At 44.1% G+C, this 23,515-nt stretch overlaps 1 protein-coding gene across 3 annotated transcripts in view; it reads left to right on the forward strand.

Annotated features, from left to right (window-relative positions):
* Positions 1–23,515, forward strand: part of LOC111861806 — a 322,342-nt gene that overhangs the window by 137,901 nt on the left and 160,926 nt on the right. Inside the window, exon 1 of one of the 3 annotated variants that reach the window (XM_033750465.1) lies at positions 777–806. The exons of the other annotated variants lie outside the window; for them this stretch is intronic. The gene's annotated coding sequence lies outside the window, so the exon portion shown is untranslated. Of the gene's footprint in view, positions 1–776; positions 807–23,515 lie in introns of those variants that run through there. 3 annotated transcript variants of the gene reach the window in all.

Genomic DNA, 23,515 nt, shown 5'->3' on the forward strand with positions numbered 1-23,515 from the left:
ACTTTTACCGGACTGCACGGCGTCATATCCCAGGATATCTTCGTCTCAATTGCCACAAGCTGTGTGTTATGCGACTCGAGGTTCTCAGAGCGACAAGTGTGTGTCATGATTACGGTCTTTTCGAATATGACGCCATGTAGTTTGGTAGGTAGTGAACATTGTTTCGCTGTACCTTCCCTCCTCAGTATTGAGTTGGTTGGTGCATATTTACCGAGCTACACGGCATCACGGTGCGGAATAATATAATGTTAGGGTTGTGTGTTCTGGAGGGTTCGTTCTCTGGAAGTTGCCCTGTCTCTTAATGAAGTCTCTCTCTGTTTCAGGTGAGTGTGGGTGCCAGCACGCCGCGGGGGCCCGTCACAGGGGGCGTCACTCCAGTAAACAGGGCAGATGTATGTAGGGACCGAAATCCCCACCGCTGCTATGAATATGTCTTCTGGGATGTGACGCCAAACGTCGCGACGCTGTCAGTATGTAGACTATATTGCATCGATTGCTGACACGAGATATGAGTGATGACCTGGAAGGCATTTTGAAGGAATTGGTTGGTTCCTCATCGCGGTTCTTTCCCATTATTTTCCCGAAAGGACCTGAGGAGAACCACCAAAAACTTGAATCAGGTTAGCTGGAGTTTCGGGCGAGATTCGAACTAAGAATTTCCCGAAAACGAGTCTGGATCTTTCCTGCTGTGCTAACCAATGCAATTTATATAGTCTACTAGAACTTTACTGATGTTCTGGACGAATACGCTGCTGCCATCTTCAGGGTACAAGAGAGTCGAATATAAAGAAAAGTGCATAGACCAGGTAAAGCTATCCCTGGGCCGCGCCATAGGTCAAGCGGTTAGTCGCTGGCTTCCCACAGCCAAGTTTCGAACCCAGTAACTTCTGAGTACGATGTACGAATGATAACCCGTGGACTGCACTTGTCTGTAAAGCGATTTGATGATTCTTCCGTGGATGCGGTTCTCAGAAAAAAGTTGCAGTTAAAGTTTGAACGATTTATTTTCCGTACAATCGTGTCTGGTGTTTGGTTTCTCTTGTAATAGCTCCTGACGTTGATTCTGTATAACGTGTTTGTTTTATGTTGGAGGGGGGAGTGGTAAACAGTTATGGTGGGGAATAAAAGCTTGTTTTTTTGACGCGTTTGCTAAAATACTGCATTGCATTTACTTAACCACAGGCGTGACGCGACGTGGATACTGAAATGTTACGTTCCGAAGCCAGAGTTATTTACAAGGACTGCTCAGAGCGGGAATTGTTGTTGCCTGGGAAACGAATGGTAAATTCGGTTCTGTTTAAGTGGCAACACTGATTGTGTTATGCAATTACGCGATAATGATTTATGAAACTGAAAATGAACGAATCTGTAATCCCTAAACATTATGATGAACCACGCTCTGTTTATGGTGTAATATTTCCTTCTGCGTTTGTGATCACTTCAATTTGTGGGGGTTATGAATTATTTATAAACAACGCGTGACATCATAGCGTTCTCTTGTCATTTCATATTATAAAATACCCAATTACACAGATTAATTACGCGATTTTATCACTCACACGCATAAATATAACTCGTGCTTAAAATAATAATAAAAATATTAATTAATGGATTTGTAGCCATATTGAAACCTGACAATCGGTTTATTCACAGAGGTGATGTAGATACGTATAAACCAGTTAGTTACTATAGGATTCTGACGATGGTGTATAACACAGAGATACTGGGTTTTCGGACTTTATCCATCGTCCTGGTTTTTAAGATAACTAATAAAAACACGACGTTTCGGAAACTGGATCTGTTTCCGTCCTCAGGTGAGGGAAAACACCTATTCTCTTGGGTCCCTTAGAAAGAGCTAACCTCAGTCACTGGGTCCAGTGATTGAGGACGGAAACAGATCCAGTTTCCGAAACGTCGTGTTTTTATTAGTTATCTTAAAAACTAGGACGATGGATAAAGTCCGAAAACCCAATAAACCAGTTAATTTCGAAAAATCGATTTGTGAACTGACGATGACAGTAAACATTCTATATCACTGGATCTGAGGTTTTAACATCGTGACTATGAAGAGTGTTGTGTAGGCATTCATTGACGTTTCGGAGGAACCTATTACCTGCTTCGAGATCGAAGCTTTCCACCTTTTTGTTTCGCTTACTCTTCGTCTCTGAAAACGGAAGCAGTACTTTCTTTTGACAGCGTCGGTGAACTTCTACCAGACTATATGGAGGCACATTTCAGAGGGGATCGCTGTTAGAACCCCGCGTGATCCACGTATATTTAATTGAATTGTCTCGTGAATCAATATCTCATAAGATTCATTTACCCGAAGAGAGATACGCCGTATAGTTTGGTAAACATGTACCGAAGCTTCGCAGGAACCTGCTGTCTCCATCTTCTATGTGTAGCCTTGACGGATTCCTCTTTTTCATGGGGACACTGTGATTTTCCTGTTTGGTATAAATCTATTTTTTATATTTTTTAAATAAACTTCGTAAAGACACTGCAGAATTTTTTCCCTTTTACTCATAACAAGATCCACTTCCCAACACTTTACCTTATCTCAAAGTTATCTTTGCAGAGAAGGTATGTACTGAGTTGTAAACTTCAAAGGTGATAATTTTTCCATTTCTTCCCGTAAAATACAGTGTGTTTCACTGCCCCCCCCCCTCCATTTGCTCCTCTGTCTATGTCTGCATGCAATTTTACACATTTAAAATGACGACATGGAGGGGAGTATCACAAGTTCATTGAACTGGAAGCTGCTGCCATCTCGCGTTATTATGACTAACTAACTGAAGTAAGGAGTGATATTGAGACTTAATGTTTGCAGAAGTTCTCGAGGCGGAAGTTACTTTCCGAACTATGCCGATTTTTCTTCCGGGGCAGAAATCAAGTCATATTTCACTTAATTATGGAAGTCGCGGCAACTTGCCCTGGGGATGGAAATAGTTCTAATGCTGATGAGAAGTTAATCAGTCGTAATATTTAAGTTTAATGTTAATAATGGTTTCCGCAGCCAATAGGAAGACATTATTGGTAAAACTATGTTCTTAGGGAGACGTAGCAAGGGAAAATTCCACTCGACTGCCTCGCATAAGCACGACGACTAAATTACAGAATCACAGCCAATGCTTGTAGCAGTTCCGTAATGGTTTGCGAAAACGCGAGGTGGAGCTACTCAACTACAGGAGTCGAAATGATTGTTGACATTATCACGACAGTGGCTATAATCACCCAAGTTTCTCTGGAACCTGATGGCCTGAACCCTGAACTTATAAGCTACCTTTTCTACTTACTGAAATCTTAAGGGGTTGTAAGCCTTGTCAGTAGGTTAAAAATTATCCTGGAAATGGAGGAACCATTTTCTTCCGAAACATAGGTTCGTATATATCTTCACAAGAGACTACATTCCAAATACTTTTCATAAGTATGTATGCAGTATTTTCTTGCAGTCTATCGTGTCTATTCTGTGAGTGTTGATAACATTTTGATGTAGTTATGTGAAGTGTAGTACATATATTGCCATATGTAGACCCATTGTGAAGTAACAATTTTGTAAATGAGCAACAGCACAACAACCGTTGCTAGGGAATGGCTTTGTGGACACGTTGTTTCCCTCGAAGCGAGAGAACACGTAATAATGGAAGACGTTTTCTTTGTTGTCCGTGCTTCGGCTATATAACGAGGACTAGTAGAGTCGCTTGAGAGTTGCAGTTGTGAGAAGTGAGAAGCTGGTAGCAGAGGCCGGTGACAGTTCGGGAACCCAGAGGAAGGGAAACGTCCGCCTTTGAAAGCCCCTACCCAGCAACGGCTATGGAAGACGGAGAAGACTATGTGTGCAGTAGCTGCAGTTACCTTTGGAGTGTGTAACTCATTGAGACTGTTATAGTTAAATCCAATTACCAGTCCAGACCCAGTATATGGTCACACATATTACGTTACAAGGAAGACGATTAATAGTACGAAAGCTTACGTAACAAATGAGGGAATTTCCCGTGGAATTTTCAACGGATGTTACACAAGTTGCACAGTTTTCTTCGCCCTTTTCTGTGTTTCCGGGAGCGAGTGCTGAGCCGAGTGAAACTGTTGTAGGAAAAGTGGACAGAGACGAGCGATGAGTTAAGAGAGGACATGTCCGTTTAACTGCGTACGCGCACTCGCTGCAAATTTGACGATGTCGTATTCGGTTCGCAAAGTGTTTGTTACGATGTGCTCTTCACAGTCCACGGTATATCTGCGAATTACCGCAGAACCCAGTTTTATGCCCTAAGCACTGGCTGGAGGACGCAATTCTTTCTGACTTCTCCTTTTAGCGCCTGTGTTTATTTAAACCCCTTTTAAGTGGGATATAAGAAGAATAGAACGTGGAAGGGGGTTACTGAGAGACGCTTCATTTTACCTTTGCTGGAGGATAGAAAAATATCCACGGTTGAAAGCTCCCAGGCAGTGCCCGCTTGTCGTTTCAGTAGATGTGTGCAGGAGGGAAGATGAAACGTTCAGAATTTGACCTTGTACATTTAAGAGCAGGGGAAATGGAATCTTCACTTAAAAGTGTGAAGGCTATATTAGGACTAAATTGTGTTTATATTGAGGGAGGCCGAATGTGAGGCATATAGTGAAACGTTGAATTTGGGCACCAACACAGTATTTATATCGTAATATATCAGAATTCGGTCCGTACCTCACAGGAAATTCGTTACGTCACCGCTACAAAGCCCAACCGGTTAATACTGTTTGGGAAGACAATCGCTGTTTATTGTGAGAATCATACGGAACACACAAATACACTGTGTGGACAGAATGCAGAGACTTTGTATATAAGAATCCAGTCCGTACCTCAGAGGAACCACATTACGTCTCCGCTACGGAGACCAACCGGTTAATGTTGTTTAGGGAGACAGTCGCTGTTTATTGTGAGAACCATATGGAACACACAAATACACTCTGTGGGCAGAATGCAGAGACTTTATTTATAAGAATTTAGTCCGTACCTCACAGTAAACACATTACTTCTCCGCCACAGAGACCAACCGGTTAATGCTCTTTGGAGAAACAGTCACTGTTTATTGTGAGAATCGTATGGAACACATAAATACACTGTGTGGGCAGAATGCAGAGTATTTTTAACGTTACAACAGGTGGCATATATAATAACCACTAGTCTGAATGGTCAATCTGTCTTCCGCTGGCTGCCCCACTTTCATGTGGACAGACAGTTCTTGCAATGCCTGCATCGCCTTACCTTCAGGCAACTTCTCTGACACGGCTGTGTTGCATGTTGTTTGATAGTAGATCCTTATATTGTGTGGTCAGAGCTGAACAAGTAGCATAGAGCGCCTGACGGTCGAGGGAGGTTAGTTGTGGGAAATAACACGTGACTCTTGTCTGGGAACACATAAACACGTCCGACAGATACACATGTTCCCAGTCTTGTTACAGTGCAGCCTGCAAAGACTTGTTCCCGTTTCTAAGGCAACAGTACACAAAAGCAAGATTGTGGCTTTTTGAATTATGATAATTTGCAGTCTCGGTGACTACTAAAGTTGGGGGGGGGGGAGGACGTGCTTCCCGAATCCTCGCCTTCCGGTGGTATACGTCTCCGAAATCTGGTACCTACCTACCAAAAAGTGCGGTGTATTGATCTTCACCATTTTATCAGTAGGTAAATTCGCACAATTGCATAGGAATTTTGAACCAATTACACTTTTCTGGCATGTGACGCCGTATAGCGTGGTGGATATTTGCCAAATCGACGAACGGTTTGCTATAAATGTACCACAAATTCTGATGAACTTTTCTGCCTCCATCTTCAGGGTAAAATATCTGGATAGTGTTTTTGTTGCGTCCGCCCCGAGGATATATAGCGAGGACTCCCGACTCAGGGTTGCCATTTGAGTTGAGCTCTGCAAGGAAGGCTGAGAATAGATAGCGCTATAGCTGAGTTGACAGTGGACAAAAGTTCTGCACCCGTGTCTGTGACATGATTACCTGAGTACGGGAAGCTGAAGAATCTGCACCGTTAGGAGCCGTTGCTAGGAAACGGCTGTTGGAGACACTGCAGACTGGAGAAAATTTAGCGTGTAGTAGTTTGTAAAGTGTGTAGATTAGCGATAGCTTTGTAATTACTTGTAGTTCCGAGTCATGTGTACAAATGGTCAATAGATCCATACCCCTTCTGTAGTCACACCCCGAATTACGTGACAGTATTTATTAAAAGTTTAGAAGAATGTGATATCTCTATCTTCAGTGCAGAATTGTGTAGATGAGTGCCAAGTTTTGGGAAAATGCGTTGAACACCCTTTTATCAAAAATATATTGGAAGCAGGTTCCTTGAAAGCTTTAGTACATGTACACCGGCATGACACGTGACTTTCAGCTCTGAAGTTGGAGCAGACTACTCTAAAAAATTTGTATCGATCCCTTTTCCATTCTGACGATGGAGGCAGCTGGTTTCTCCGAAATGCTGGTAAATATCCACTGTACTACACGGCGTCACACCCCAAAACACATCTCATTTATACTCATCGCTGTGAGGACCTCAGATGCATTGTAAAATTGTTTGCTTAGCAGTAACCGTTTCCTAGCTACGAGATTTGCATACTCTCTGAATTGAAGGGGAGGATCGGGGTATGAAATATGGGCTTATCTTTTTAAGAGGCTGTATAAGTTATATTCAAGTTATATGATGTTATGTTGTCGGTAAAGGATATTGCTTCAAGTATCGCGGAAAGTCCAGTGTTTTCATTAGCTTTCGAAAACTTTTAAGTCCATTATATTATATTTACTGCTTAGTTCTAAGTTTGCTGTTGAGCGTGATATTTAATTATCAAGCATTCGACCGCCACGCTGCAGCTATTTGTAGCGCGCGCCTTCGGTATGGCAGGACATAAAACGTTGGCGTGGAAAACTGCCTTTTCGCTTAGAAAATAAAACATTAACGAAGAGCTTGAAAAGTAATATCATATTTTAGTGTTCTTTCCTTCTTCCACTGTGTTTAGCCATTGTAAGCCCGAAATTCATCTAAAAATTATATTGTCACGTGATTGTAAGTAGAGACGACGTTAGGATTGGTAACTGGATTTATTGAACACAGAACGTAAAAATAGCTACGGCAGTTTCACTGAATTACACACTCCAGAGATCACTGCAACTACAGCACGCATAAAATCTGCCCAGTCTTCACTAGCCGTTGCTTGCCAGCGGCTTCCAACACATTACATTCCCTTGTGTCAGTTTTAACGGAAATCAACGACACCTCACTATATTCATCCATCAAATAAACCTTTAAGCCATCCCTTTATTAGGGCGTCCAATCATCCTAAAATCAAACCTCCATTCAGACATTTAATCTTCTTCCAATACGTCTCCTTTCTTCCATCTAATCATCGGTAAATAGATTCCTTCTTAGCCTGCTTTCCGTATTCTGAAATATAAAAAGAGGCTTATGCAATCACTTTGCTGTCTGTCTCAATGAGTCTGTGTATCCCCTTAATGCCTTCCTTCTTTATTTGGGTTCTGTATCAAACGAAATGTAGGCGATTAGGTCTTCCCAGAAGTTCTTGTTCAGCCCTACAGCCATCCTCCAACAATTTCCTCCTCAGTCGATCGCATTATTCATCCAATCAGCCTTTAGCTCATGCGGCCGGCGCCCTAACCAACTGGCAGTGTTTTCTAGCGCCCAGAAGATTTCGAATGAATGCGTTGCGGAGAGTTCGCTTTGGAAGAGCAACTTTTAAATAAGTTTAGTTCCCTCCTCCCACCCTAATCCCCACGAACATGGTCGCCCCCACCGACAAATCCCCCGAGAAGCCAAGCGTGGAGCGGAACCCCCCCAAAAAAGTAAAGGGGAAGCTAATTAATTAAGATTAAATGCACGAGTCAGTAAACGGCAAGGGACCGATCCAAATATTTCTGAAGTCCTAAACCTGGTCTACCAAGTTGCCATTTATCGCCAATGCAAAAATGCTGTTACAAAAACGACATCGTTCTCTTTTAAGACTCGGTTTTTTTTAATGTGACTCCGTGTAGTCCGGTTATAAGCTCACCAAATTTCGATGGAACAAATTGCATCCATCTTGAGGGTGGAGTATGTGCTAAGCAAGGCGCAAACTCATCTTACTGTTCGCTCCTCAGCATGAGCCCAATCCTGAAGATGGAGACAGTACGTCAAATCCAAAAAATATTACTCTTCATAATTAGCGCTGTGAGGATGTCAAATGCAGCATTGTTAAGTTTGGTACAAAACTTTTGTACAGTGAAGATGGAGGTAGTATATTCGATCGAAGCGTTACTGTCTATTAGAGTACACGGCGTCATGGCAGAAGACCCAGATCTCCATATGCACCCCTCAGAATTGTTCTGTTGACTGCTGATATCTGGACCAAGGGACACGTGAGCGTGTTACAATCTGTAATGAGCAGTTTCATAATATGCATGCTTCTCTAAACATCAAACATGAATCCATGTGAGAGATGGAAGGGCATGTAGCACGCATGTAAGAAATTAGAAATGCATGCAGTGCTCTCAATGGTATACCTGAAAGTACGGCTAATACATCACTTGTAGGACTGTGCTTAGAAATAGTGATAATATTAAAATGGATCTTAAGGATCAAGACGTGAGATTTGTGTTCTGGCTCAGTAGTGGGTTTTGTGAAAACAGGTATGAACCTTCAAGCACCATATAGTACCGGGAATTCCTTGACTAGTTGAGCGACTGTTAGCTTCTCAAGAAGACCTCTTTTTCTTGTTAGACATTTTCTTATGCCATTTTCATTTGATTAAAAAAACTGGAGAAGGGGAAGCTGCGACGCGAGATGCTGATTTCCCTCAACATTTCATTTTCTTCAGCATCACCAAATCATGGCCGTCTTCCTCCCCCGCCACCAACCCCGCTACAATTATAATTAGCAAACCATCCCACCCTCAATTCCCAACTTCCCATAATTCCCACGTTCCTTACTGTTACATAAAAACTAGGGAACAGAATGATTCTAATTTTGAAAGGAGAACAAGAAGAATAAAGAAGGCATGAAAGTTTTATACAGTAGCTCTGTTGTAGCTTTGAAATGGTAGCCTTTAGAACTGTCAGCAGTAAATATATGTACCGGCTGCTCTGACATGCAGAAACTCTGCATTCTGTGTGTTCCGTATGGTTCTCACAGTAAACAGCGACTGTTTCCCCAAACAGCATTAACCGGTTGGGCTCTGTAGCGGAGACGTAATGTGTTTCTTGTGAGGTACTGACTGAATTCTTATATATAAAGTCTGTGCATTCTGCCCACACAGTGTATTTATGTGTTCCGTATGGTTCTCACAATAAACAGCGACTGTATCCCCAAACAGCATTAACCGGTTGGGCTCTGTAGCGGAGACGTAATGTGTTTCCTGTGAGGTACTGACTGAATTCTTATATATAAAGTCTCTGCATTCTTCCCACACAGTGTATTTGTGTGTTCCATATGGTTCTTACAATAAACAGCGACTGTTTTCCCAAACAGCATTAACCGGTTGGGCTCTGTAGCGGAGACGTGATGTGGTTCCCGTGAGGTACGGCCTGAATTCTTATATATAAAGTCTCTGCATTCTGCCCACACAGTGTGTTTGTGTGTTCCGTATGGTTCTCACAATAAACAGCGACTGTTTCCCCCAAACAGAATTAACCGGTTGGGATCTGTGGCGGAGACGTAGTGTGTTTCCTATGATTTGCGGACTGCGTTCTTATATATAAAGTCTTTGCATTCTGCCCACACAGTGTATTTGTGTGTTCCATATGGTTCTCACAATAAAGAGGGATTATTTTCCCGAACAGCATTAACCGGTTGGTCTCTGTTAAGGAGATGGAATGTGCTTCCTGTGAGGTACGTACTGAATGCATAATGCAAATCAACATTACTAAAATTCTTCAACAAATATGAATATATACGTACGTGTGTATAGGCATGCCATGATATCGTTCACCCCTCGTCCAAAGTATGCACATAAAACAAACTCTGAGGGACAAATATGGGAAACTTTTCTCGAATAAAGCAACAGCACAGATTCAGGGACTGATGCTTGGGTTCGCGGTAGAAGCACTCGCCTTTTCTCCATACGTCCAGACCGGCTCTGGGGCCCACCATCCTCCGCGTACCGGGGGCGTTTCCGCCGGTAATAAAGCGGCCGGTGCGTGAATCTGACTGTGCCGATATGTCTAGTGCCAAGTTTGAGAGTATGTGGAGGTGTACGCCCACTCCCTCATATGTCCTGATGGTGTAGTGCTTGGGGAACACTGTTTTGAATAAACATGGGCATATATGAGCAGGCAGGGGAAACGGGCTGAAAGCTGGAGTTCATCTGCTTACTGTGTCGTCGCCAGGGGAAGACAATTGCAAACTGATCCCATGTTCTGTAGGACTGAATGGTGACAGCAGTCAATTGCGTCAGTCAGTTCCGGTGACCTATGGATCTGAAATAGTTACTGTTCTATTTTCAACTGCATCATCCAGTACTTTGACAGGTCACGACGCTTCGCAACCTGACTTTTTCTTCACGTGAAAATTGTGGTGAAGCACTTACTCATTTGGGTCCATTAAACAGAGGCCCAGTAGAAAGCTGCTGTGAATAGGGTAATGAACCTTCGGGTTCCACATGACGCTGCCAGTGACTTGACGAGCTAAACAGCTGGTCCCTCTCAGAAGGGACTTCGGGTGAGCTTGCAAAGCTCTGGCCTTTTATTGGGGAGTGCTTGGTTCGAATCTTCGCTAAGGCGCAGGCTTTTCTGATATTTCTCCGAGGTTTCCCTCAGTACCTCTAAGCAAATGTTAGGATAATACCTTAGAGCCACATCTGTTTCCATCAAGATCCTTTTCAATTCAGCATTCATCCCACCATTCGACTCTGTAACGTCTGTGTACTGATAAGCGTCGTGAAATAACCAACAAGAATTAGATGCTTATATTACAATAGATGAAATCCACTTCTCTGAGAGTCTCTGTCACTCCGTTGCAAGTAATAGTCTCATATAATAGACTGCAACTAACCGAAGTAGTTGATACAGCTTCATAAGAAAGCCGGAAGCAATTTCGATGGAACAATCAGAGTTTGCAGCTCTGGAAGTTCCCTGCAGAGCGCAGCACCAAATTAACATTGTGAAGTTAGGAACGTCCTTTTGTTTTACGAGTTAAAGACAACCCCCCCCCCCCCATCTCCCCGNAGAGGCTGATGTTGAAATGAACTTTTCTCCACTCTGCGCCAGACAAAACGCTGAAAAGTGAAGTGCTCCAGAGCTGTACAAATTGAAAGCTTTATACACAAGATTCCTTTTAAAATGATTTAATGTCAGGAATATAAACAGAGGAATTCCAGCCGAGGACTCTGTGAACATTAAGCAGAAAGTTCCACCGTTTATGGACTTCGCCATTGTAACGGTCTGCTTCAGTCAAATGGAGACTTGACGTGACGGAAGCGACTTATCGAACGCGCTCCGGAATTCTATCTGTGAGACGCGCGGTTCGTATCTTGGCCGGAAACGGGCTCTATTCAGGTTCGTCGTGGTTTCACGCTGTCCCTACACCCAAATTGCGGCGAGTATCTGCACTTCATCCAAACCCGCTGCCTCCATCTTCAGGGTAGGGGAAATAAGACGTGAGGTTCTTTGATCGATGTTTGTTAAGATTACTGTCTTCTATGGCGTGACGCCGTGTAGTTTGGTAGATCATTAACCACCGTTTCGGAAGGACACATTACCCTTTTCTTAGGATATAACAGTGAATTTTGGTGGTTTTGTTGCCGAGACTATGAAGATTCTCATCTTCTGGCATGTGACGTAACCTGCCAGAACGTTACGTACGTTTCGGAAGAAGCCACTAACCCCATCTTCAGGGTAGAAGCATGTTGAAGTCACTATAATACATGTATTGGTTAAAATATGGGGAGTATGTGACAGCAAACGGGTCACATGCCCTGACACTTGACTGCTTCGACTTCAGTCACTGTCAGACGAAGTGTCATCAGTGAACTTGACCAGTCATCAGCAGTACAGTGGATAAATGTCATGTAGCGAGACGTTTCGGGAGTGTTTTGCAATTTATGCATTCGTTATAGGGAGAGGAGTACTAGGTCCGTAATATTATGTTTTACGCTTCACGGACAAATGTAGCCTGTAGAGCCTTTTCTAGGCAACGGCTATGTAAACACGTTCCCGCGGGCAACGGATACTCATACAACAGTACAGGTACAGTTGGAAAAGGTGATTTCTACTCGAGCCGATCAAAGGGTTTATAAGGAGAGCACTTGAGCACGAAACCAGAGGAATAGTCGTCGTTAGAAGCCGTTACCAGGAAACGTATAGTGAAGACATTGCAGACTGGGAAATACTTTAGAGTGTGCTCTAGTGATATGTAAAGTGTGAAAATAATCGAAAGTGTTATAGCTATTTATGGTTCCTATGTGTAAGCGGTCAATAAATATAATAATCGAAAAATCCTTCTATAATCACTCATACACTTGACGTTAATATATAATTTTAATCTTTAAACATAGGGTAACAACATTGAAATTATAAGGAAATAGAGGTAAAATTATCCCTGCCCTTAACTAATTAAAACACTATGCAATGAAGGCGTATGGGGGAGTGGATGTATAGATCCACGTTTTCTTTGCCTCGGCGTTAGTTGGAGGCGAGTGGTCATCTACACGGCCCGGCCGCTGTACCTCCAGGGTAAGGGCCCCCGGTATCCATTGGACAGGAGATGGTGTGAATTTAAAACATATTTACAGAAGGACTTTTCTTTCCGTGAAGTTGCCTGCACGAAGTGTGACGTAGATGGATCTAAGACAATGTTTAGGATCCTTGAACTGAACTGAGATTAGGCAGTGCATGTGTTTCGCTATAAGGGGGGGGGGTACGAGAGTTGACGGGATTCCTGTGAAAGATGAGGCCCTGGGGGAGGGGACAGTACTTCTGCTGTCAACCCCGCTGATATCCTGAGGGTGTGGCGTGGAGTTTTGCCTAACCGTGCCCTGCGGTAATGAAATGAATTCCATCTGCACGCGATCGGCCGCCCAACCGCAAAGTGTGCCCCGCTGGAGTGTATATATGCCTGGCTGATGAAACTCTGCATCTGCCGTTTGGGTTGCCTAACCTCACCGTCACTTGTTCTCGTTTAAATGTTACAAGTTATGATAAAAGGTAAAGTTGTCCCAGTGCTTCACTAATTAAGCACTACACCACGAAGGCGTATGGGGGAGTTGGTTCATAGATCCGCATTTTTTTATATCGGCACTAGCTGGAGGTGAATGGTCAGCTTTACGCCCCGGCCGCTTTAACCCCAAGGGAAAAGCCTCCAGTACACATTGGATAGGAGGCTGGGTGGACCCAGACTTTGTCTGGACAACGTGGTGAAGGGAGAATTCTTGACCCTACTGGGACTCGAACTCTGACCCCTTAGTCGTCCAGTCCGTAGCCAGTCACTATACCGACTGAGCTACCCCTGCTCCTCTAAGTTACGATAGGGATATTCAATTATGAGAGATGGTTGTGTGATTTGACTTTTCACTGCAGAAAAACTGTCAGCATGATATGCCTGCTGAATTTTCCCCTCAAACAGAGCTTTCTGGCGTCTTATTCTGGGGAGATCGGTTCGAATCACTTCCGAGATACCTGCTATCCTGACGCAAGGCGTTATGGTTTCGGATACAGTAGCTCAAATTAGGGCACGCTCGTCTCCTCCGAAAATAATTTCCAACTCATCACTCCTCAGCCATACCATCAGACGCTATGCAGTATGACGCACTGAGATCGCCGTAAAATAGGCCACAACCCTCTCCTCTTGGTACATTACAGAGGTGACGTGCAAGGGACTTCAGCGGGAAGTATAGCTTTCGTACTATTATCTTCCCCTCCTCTCTCCTGTATTTCTTTCCCTCGTCTTATCGATTGATACGTCGAGGCCGAAATTTATTGCCTTGTTGAACGAATAATACGTACAAGTAACTAATCGCAAACCATCTGATTCACATAGCTTACCACACTTCGCATACTAGCATCGAACTCTTATCCATACTCACAAAATAGACACGATACAGAAGCCTGTTTGCTCGATCGTGATCTACTACACAAGTCACATTCATTTAACATGTTAACGCTCAATTCGTTGTCATGGTAACACAAAATTTCTTAACGTTAAAGTTCGTTGAAGAATTCCTTGCTTGGATCATTCTTCGGTCCTGAAGATGGTGACGATATGTTCCTCCGAAGCGTTCGTTGGCTTTCAACTGACCACATGTCGTTATATGCCAGAAGGCAAGTCTTCATAACCACCGGTAGGAGAACCTCAAGTCCTACATAACCGTTACATTGCTTGTATTCAGTTGATGACATGTCATAGAGAGAAGTTACTCATTGAACGTTACAGCAACTAATTTGCCTCGCTTTTGACACTTCTTCTATTGCAACTCAACATGGATGCTTACACTTGAGTGGCTTTTAGAAACCGCATTAAATTCCCAAAGTTTCCAATCCACCTGCTGCCTCCTTTCTGTCTATTTTGACATATTGTCTTACAGACAAGTGGCTCGGGGCCTCTACCCCTCCCCCCCACATCTGTTGCCGCTTCAATCAGAATACACGAAAATAAAGAAATTCATAATCATTAAGCCGACCTTACGGATATTTTCCCGTTCACTACTTTTTTTCAATCTGCTACTGAGGGTCAGAGTCACTTTGCATCTACTGACGGTCTAGCGCCAATCAGTTCGTCTTGGCGACAAGCCCCTTGAGGATCACGACCAGACATTTTTTTTCAACTGAACCGTTGCGGTTATAGTCCTTATGTAACACCCTCTCTGACGAGAGGATGGGTCCGTCGTTTACAATTGCTGCTGGTCCTCGCCACCGCAGTCATTCTCGAGTCGTAGTCCCGCGGGACTCATGCCCATTTTGAAGTCTCCGACTTAAGACTTGCCCGGAGGTCCAGGTCCCCGTATTTATGTCCTCCAGGGACAGGAAAGGATGGCCCAGTTATATCCTCAGGCACCGGATTCCCTTTTCGTCGCCTCCGCGCGGCACATGGTAACTGGTTCTGGTTATATAGTCTCAGCACAGACCCCACAGAAAACGTCTCTTCAATTTATTGCTTGTTCTCTTGTTGCCTGCTAAACGTATCCTCACAACTGTTCCTTAGCAACGGCTGTTGTCGCCTGTTTACACAAATGTTACTTGTCAGTGGGTTTACATATCACAGTATCTTCCAGAGAACTACCAGACTACACGGCTACAGATCTCAAAAGATTGTTTTCACAATCACTGCTGTGAGAACCTCAAATCCGGCAAAATGTTCGTTGCTCAGAAATCAAGAACGTTCATTTCATAATGGCAAGAAACTGTTGTATCGTTTCATTTGACTGTCGTTGTTGCATTTCAAATAGTGGCCTACGTTATGCCCAAGGAAATGTCAGTGACCGAGTTATCTCGGGTTTAGAATTGAAGTCGTTAATGAATTTACTGTGTTATCAAGAAATGTGAACGTACGAGTATACGCGATATGCAGTCCTAACTGAATATTTGATGTGCAGTCTGAGTTGGCTCCTGAGTTGCTAGTGGGATGGGACTGAGTCCCTTGTACTGCGGCAACTTCTGGCCTGTTGTACCAGCCCCAGATGATAGGTGAGGGTGATTATGGAGCAATTGGTGGAATGAAGATTGGCAGGGGAAACCGAAGTACTCGGAGAAACCCTGCCCCAACGCCACTTTGTCCACCTCAAATCCCACTTGACCAGACCCGGGATCGGGAAGCCAGTGACTAACCGCTTGAGCTCTGGCGCGGCCCTTCGCTTAGCTGTAACTCTCTGCTCACGTAGCCGGAAGGCGATACTGCCGTTAGATAGAGACTGCTGCCTTTCTAGTCCTTTCCATTTCATCCGTGATCCGTCAATTCCATGTCATAATCTTGCTGCTGAAAGCATCGTTAAATAAGGCCACTCTCGAATTGCTCCCCGTCTTTGTATACACACATCTCTCATAATTATTATTATTATTATTATTATTATTGTAACCGTCATTATGCTTAGGTTTCCATTGCATTGCATTGCATTGAAGTCAGGTGACCGTGATGTCCACCGAGAGAGAACCCTAATGGAAGTTCATATTGACATGGCTCTGTGAGCCACAGAAGCCTTAACATTTTATTGAATATAAACTCCATATATACGCTCTATTTACTTTTCCACGAGACATATGCGTATGTTGATTGATCGAAGAAGCAATGGCGCCACGAGTAGACGTGCCTGTCTGCTGTATTATTGATATCATGTACAGCACATTTTTTATGATAATTATGCTCTATTCATGGCCCAAGTCCCCATTCATACCTACTCATAGGCCTTCTGTTTCTGTGCGGGGAAATTCTGTGAGTGATAATTGTACTTGTTTGCAGATAATTATATTAGACTCCAGTGTCGCTTAATATTTAATGAACTTTCATGACTGTCCTCTATATAGCAGGATCGATAAACTGATATAGCACTACCCATGAATTATAATTGGGTTTACTGCATTTAATTATATTTACTTATAATTAACTGCGAAGAGAGGGCCATTTCGACAGTTTATATATGGGAACTGTAATTAGAGATGGGTGTGGTTTGCTTTGAAGGTGCCGGTAATTTATTGCATTTGAGATCAACCCTTTTAGTGGAAAATAGTTTCACGCGTTTGAGTGTCTATAGACGGGGTTTGGATTTATTGTACACTTACAGACCGTAACTACAAGCAAATATAGCGCTTTCGCTAATTCATTCACTCGTCTTCTCACTACAGTATATACTAAACTTTCTCAGTTTCTTACTAGCCGTTTCCTGGTAACGGATCCTAGCAGCGTCCTCTGCTTACTTCGTTACTGGCTGGCGAATATCTCACAACTGACTCATTGCTCCAGCTGTCTTAACTCTTCTCTTCACTGCAACTGAGCCTGAGTCTCATGTTACGACGGACGGCCATTCAACCAGTCTCTCTTGGAATAAAGGACCCATCTGGGGCTTACGACCAGATTTTTATTACCGTCAGACAGTTGTGGGTTTGTTGATGTTGAGCGCTCTCTCTGATGAGAGGACAGGTCTGTCGTTTACAATTACTGCTGGTCTTAGTGAGCGTAGTCATTCTCGTGTCTGAGTCCCATGACCATATTTTACTGTCTCAGATTCGAGACTTCCCTTTTCGTCGCTTCCTACGACTCGCAGGGCTACGGTGGAGGTATTCGACCGCGCCTCCACTACAGCTCCCAACGTGTCCCGCTTATAATATCTCGGAACCGACCGCACAGAAAACACCGTTTCTCTTTTGCTGTTCAGTTGTTTTCATTAGAATATGTTTAAGAAGCCGTAACTCAGCAACGGCTGCCGTATATTTGCTTATTCCGCAGTCATTGCCTACCAGTGGTCTTCCTTTATAGAGTTGTTACTTAGCAACGGGTCTGCATGCTATAATATTAACATTTTGTAGGCAGTGCGCGATATATCCCGTCAGTGGGCTAAGATTGTTTGCTGTTAGTGTTTCATTTATTGTTTGAGACAGGACGCATATCGCTTTGCCTTGGTAGTTATACGTTCCGCGTTCATCGCACGTCAAGAACAGGAATTGTGTTCTTCCACGGAAATACACGAAGAGAGTACACTACTGTTTCTATGTACAGGAAGGCCGTTGTGCCGAGACACTGCATATATATATGTGTGTTGGCCGCACCATAGCTCAAGCGGTTTGTCGCTGCCTTCCCGGGTTCGATACCGGGTCTGGTCAAGTGGGATTTGTGGTGGACAAAGTGGCGTTGAGGCAGGTTTTCTCCGAGTACTTCGGTTTCCCCTGCCAATCTTCACTCCACCAATTGCTCTACAATCACCCTCACCTATCATCTGGGGCTGGTACAATATGCCAGAAGTGGCCGCAGTACAAGGGACTTTGTCCCACCCACTAGCAATAATAATAATAATAATAATAATAAATATATATGTTTATACGTTGTAGACGGAGGAGGATTGGTGATTCGATTTATGGACCACTTAGACACTCAACTCGTAGGTACAAACGATTAGAGCGCCACCGCTAATCTCCAGAATTCACAAATCACCATACCACACGCTAAGCCTTTTCCAGCTTGCTGTACCTTCACCAGCCGTTACCTGACAACGGCTTTTTGCAGTGGAGTTTCTTCATTTTTCCGCGCTCAGGTTCTTTCTTCACAGACTTCCCGTGTAGAACTTCCCTAACAAATGACATTGGTCCTTGTTTATAACTTCTCGCAGAAATATCCCTTTGTTGTTGCATGCGTATTCGTTGCCGTGGGAACGTGTTTACCGGGCCAGTGCTCAGAAGCGGTAGTTGTTTGCAGAGTCACAGCTTAGCTACCGTTCTATACGCCACAATGTTTTTAAGTTTACCGATGACTAGCACGGGCCGTTCTCTGGTGCATGAAGTACGCGATGTACAAGCCCCATTTGTGTGGATACTGAGGCGATCTCATGTCTGTTCCTGCTTGTCCCGCAACCTGCATACAAGAAGGGGAGGGGGGGAGCAGATAAATTGAAAGAGACGGGGCCCGGCGCCATTTGATTGATAGCGTTGCCCGGAAGGTGGGGGGGGGGATTTTAAACTGAATCAACGTTAAACTGGTGGCCAGTTCGACAGGGGCAGATTGCCACGTCATCAGTCATAGCAGGGCCTCTAAGAATTTGGGGTTGGAGGAAGACAAGATGCGGTTGGGCTTCACAAGCAGATTTAATGTAGCTCAGTTGGCAACGGTGTGTTTTAGTTGGGTTTCTTTTTCTTCCTGTTTGGTTGGTTATTTAACAACGCTCTCAATATCGAGACTACACAGCGTCGGTTGATTCTGAAGCAGTTTGTGGCGATAGAATTATCTAAAAGAAAGAATTCTAATTATTTGTACTGTTTACGTCATCACATGAGTACGTCACCGTTACTAAGATGCTATATTTCATTTTCAGCTTACGATAAGGACCCCAGTGCCCGCGGTAGCTAAATTGTTTGAGGCACTATGCTACAATCCGGAAGGTTGCGAGTTCGAATCCCAATGAGGTCATTGGACTTTTCAATTGACATAATTCTTCCAGCCGCACTGTGGCCCTAAGGTCTAACAGAAGTGAGTACCAGGAATCTTCCTGGGGGTAAAGGGAGGCCGGTGCATAAGGCTGACAACCTCACCGAATCTGTGAGCCGATTGTCTACAAAAATGTGGGAGCCTCGACGTCTCACATCCCTATAGGCCTCCACGGCCTGTTAGTGGGCTAGATTTACCTTTCAACAATGGGAACCCAATTCGCTACGCTGCAGAACCCTTAGAGAAGCAGGGGTTTCTTCCGTGGGGTTGCGAACTCGAGGCAGCACTTACTCTCAGCCTTGGATTAGCAAATTGAGTCAGTTTCCAGCTGACTTCATAACGGCCAGTGACCTGTTATGATTATGAAACACGACAGGAAGACATATTTTCGCCGTTTTGTTTTAATGAACTCTAATTAGAACGAAATCAGACCCGTTACTTAATGGTAATATTTTCATTGATCAGTATTCTGTTATGTGTAGGGTCGGGTAAATTGCTGCTGGGTCTCGCCAGCACAGTCGTTCTTGGTTCCGGGTCTCCTGGGGCTCATGGCCATATTTTACTGTACCGCGACTCTGGGAATCTTGCATCTTGACTGAGCCGATTGACTGACTATTGTGCATCATCCAGTCTTCTAAATTGCTGTTGGTCCTCGCCAGCACAGTCGTTCTTGGTTTCGGGCAACGTCGGAACTCATGAGAAAGTCAGTTCCAGTACCGTTTGTGTGTTTAGAAATGGGGTCTGCTCTTCGACGAGAGGAGGGGGTTGGTCTTTCTGAGCATGCGCCACATTTGTTGCTCCGGGTAAGGGCACGTGTACTTAACACACGCTTTGGCACCTTACTGCAGCATATACACAGCATGTCTGTCGGTGCTGGCCTCTGCGGCAGATTGTTCTGACTTGTTTATCCACTCCGAAACTGCAGTTAGTCACAGGCCTGACCGCTGCCAAGTTTAAGCCCCTAACATGTATACCTTATGTTCATGGCTTCTCCTTGTCCAGTTGCAAGTACGTCTGGAGTTAGATGGTCACTGAGCATAAGAGACGCTTTCTGAATTGAACGGTGAACTTATATCGTTTTTGTATTAAAACATGGGTATGGTTGCCTAGCAACGGATCTTGGAGGGAGAGGTGTAACTGGACGAATGAAATTTAGTAGGCCTATATGGCTAAGATAAAAGAAACAAGATCCAAGATGATGAAATGGGCTTTTTGAGATCAGAAATGGGGGGGGGGTAACACTCGGGAGATCAAAAGAGAACTTATGATGTTAAGGTTTATAAATAGAATTTCGGGCTACGAGACCAAATGGTCAGAATATGCTGAGAGCATAGCAGCAAATGGCGTCTCGAGACGGGATTTCTGAAATATGGTTTACGAGAGAAAGGTCAGTTGGGCCGTGAGCCAGTTTACGTCGCTCTCAGTAGCGTCGAAGGGAAGGATGAATGGGAAAGTATCAGGAAGGAAGCGGTATTGCCCTAATCCACGTTATATCCCGGCTTCTTTCTGGAGGGTCTGAGAAAAACCACGTGAACCTAAGTTAAGGTAACAGGTTCCACGGCTGAGATTGGACCCAAGGACTTCCCGAATGGAAAAAAAAAATCTAGGTCGGTACCTAGAGACGGACCTGCTCGGTGCAAAATTTCTGCTTTCGAAAATTCAGTTCGTTATACCCGAAGTCCTGCGCAATGTTCCGAAAGCATTACAGCACCATAGAAATTTGGTGAAATTGATTTTCCATTAGAGTCTGAGGTTATGGTCCCATTTTGTTAACGTGGTGCTTTGAGTCATAATTTGCAGACTTTGAACCATGTTCGAAGATTGAATATGCATCAGTGAACACTTAAATTTGAAATAACATTTAAAACAGGTAGTTACTATATTTGTGTATTTAAAACAGGCTTTAAAATTAAATTTTGGTTTTATAATCTTTAATTTTTCAAACTAAGGGGACAAATTTTTTTAATTACACTGAAACAAACTTGACAGTTAATTATATTTTGTGGCTTTACCAAACGAAAGGTGATCTGTGTTTTGGTTTTTATTTATGTACGACGCGTGAAGTCTTTGTAGCCAATCAGAAGCTTTTTTACATGCAAGGTAGACGGGTACAAACTGAAACACGTTTTCCGGTGTTAACGTGACCTCTCAGTTCACGGTGTTCATGACAGTTCGAGAGGAGCCCCACACTTTGGAGGCACCCAGTTGTAGAACCTTCCCTATTATCACCATATCACCACTGTGACGCAACATGCTTCTTCTTTTTCTGGAGGTTTTCCTGAATCTCCCAGCCATGCTTATTAACTCGTAAGTAACGGGATCACACGCCGGCCCAGTAGCCGCACTGTCTTCACTCGCTGGGACGCTGGGATCGTGGGTTCGAATCCCACTCAAGGCATGGGTGTTTTGAGTGTGTATGCGTTTATTCTGTGTAGGTAGCGGCCTTGCAACGGGCAGATCTCCCGTCCAAGGAGTCCTACCGTCCGTAAAAATGATTACAGCACTAATAGGAGGCCAGGGCCCTGAATGGACTGGAAGAGCCATTGAACAAAAAAGAGCTCACACGGAACAAATTGCGTTCATACAAATTTATATTGATTGAGCACCATTAAGCAACCCAAAACTTTCATTGCGACCGTTATTTATTATCCTAAGCCATATGAATCCAATTCACATTCTAACACCATATTTCTTTCCGGTACATTTCAAAATTATCATCTCTTCTACGTCTTGGACTTCAAGTGATCCTTTCCTTTCGTAAAATTAAAAATTTTGTTTCGCATGGTGGAAGGAAAATTCGAATTTTTGAAAAGATGGAGGAAGTTTGATCCTCCCGAAACGTCGGAACTCTCAAATCCAACACACGCTTCTTCTCTCGTTTAGACGGCACGTGACTTATATTGCAGTAAAAAGCGTCGTTAAATGAACAAGTAATTAATGAGGAGGTCGTCCATGTAGCCCTGACGCACAGGCGTCTTATTTAGGAGACGCTCTGATCGAATCTGTACCCCGTCGCCGGCTGTCCTAACTCAGGATTTTCGTGCTTTTCCTCAGCTGCTGAGATGTCTCAATGTACGTCAGTACGTCTTCCTTCCGGATCTATTGCAATTCATCATTCAACCTACCATATGACGCCGTATAGTCTAGACTGAGTGTATGGTAGCGGTGCCGGGATAGTGACGGGCTATACGGCCCTCGTTCGATTCCCGACAGGGACAGGATGTTTTTCTGTTTTCAAAACCGGCTGAGACCCACCGAGCCTCCTATCCAGTGGGGATGAAGTGGCCGGAGCTTGCAGCTGACCACTCCGTTCAATACAGAGATAAAGAATAATGGAGGTATACATCCGGTTCCCCACAACTTTTCAGGGTGTGGTGCTTAATTAATTAAATACAGGGGCAACTTTGCTATGGTGGTGACGTAATCCACTAAAGTCTGTCTAAGCTCTGGTAGCTTGCTTGGTTTCAACTTATCTCGCTTGATCGTCTTCCTGCAACACTGCGGCCGAATGTATTGGCTTCTTCAGTGCAGTTGTGGGGGCCCCTCGGCTACTGCTGACCGCTTCCATTACTCTTAATCACACACGCCGTAATTAGATCTCTCGGGGGTGAAGGGGAGCATTAATTAAAAGAGGTGATCACGGGGGTGATCATTCATATCTGGTTTATCTGCTTGAAGTGTACAGCACTGCTCAGCAGAACCGCAACACAAACGTCCGATCGGATGGCAGGAAAAGAACAGGAAGATTGCTGCTTAGCCCGCGGCGGTTATGAACAGCTTACCTTCTGGATATATCGCATGATAGTCTGTTCAGAGTCAGCCGACATTTCGGGCGAGCATATCATCTCCATCTTCAGGGCCAGACACTTCCGAGTCAAAGTAGACAACAACTATTCTGACCTTTTTCCGATTCACGCAGGTGTCCCCCAAGGAAGCGTCCTCGGCCCCCTCCTTTACCTCCTCTACACCTCTGACATCCCAACCTCTATCAATACCACTATCGCAACCTTTGCCGATGACACAGCATTACTTGCAACCGACTCAAACCCAGTCACCGCCTCCCTTAACCTTCAAACCAATCTCAATTCCATTCAAAACTGGCTCTCTATTTGGCGCCTGAAAGCCAATGAATCCAAGTCCGTTCATGTCACCTTCTCCAATCATAGACTCCCCTGTCCTCCAGTATACATTAATAACAAACCTCTTCCCCAAGCATCAAACGTTAAATACCTCGGACTCCACCTAGACAATCACCTCACATGGACCAATCACATCTTCACCAAGAGGAAGCAACTGGGACTCCTACTTTCCAAATTCAACTGGCTACTAGGACGTAGATCCACTCTCAACCTCAACAACAAGCTGCTCATCTACAAGATTATCCTGAAACCAGTCTGGACTTATGGCATCCAGCTATGGGGTGCTGCC

This window comes from Cryptotermes secundus, unplaced genomic scaffold (genome assembly GCF_002891405.2).
Source record: "Cryptotermes secundus unplaced genomic scaffold, Csec_1.0 scaffold620, whole genome shotgun sequence".
NCBI lineage: Eukaryota > Metazoa > Arthropoda > Insecta > Blattodea > Kalotermitidae > Cryptotermes > Cryptotermes secundus.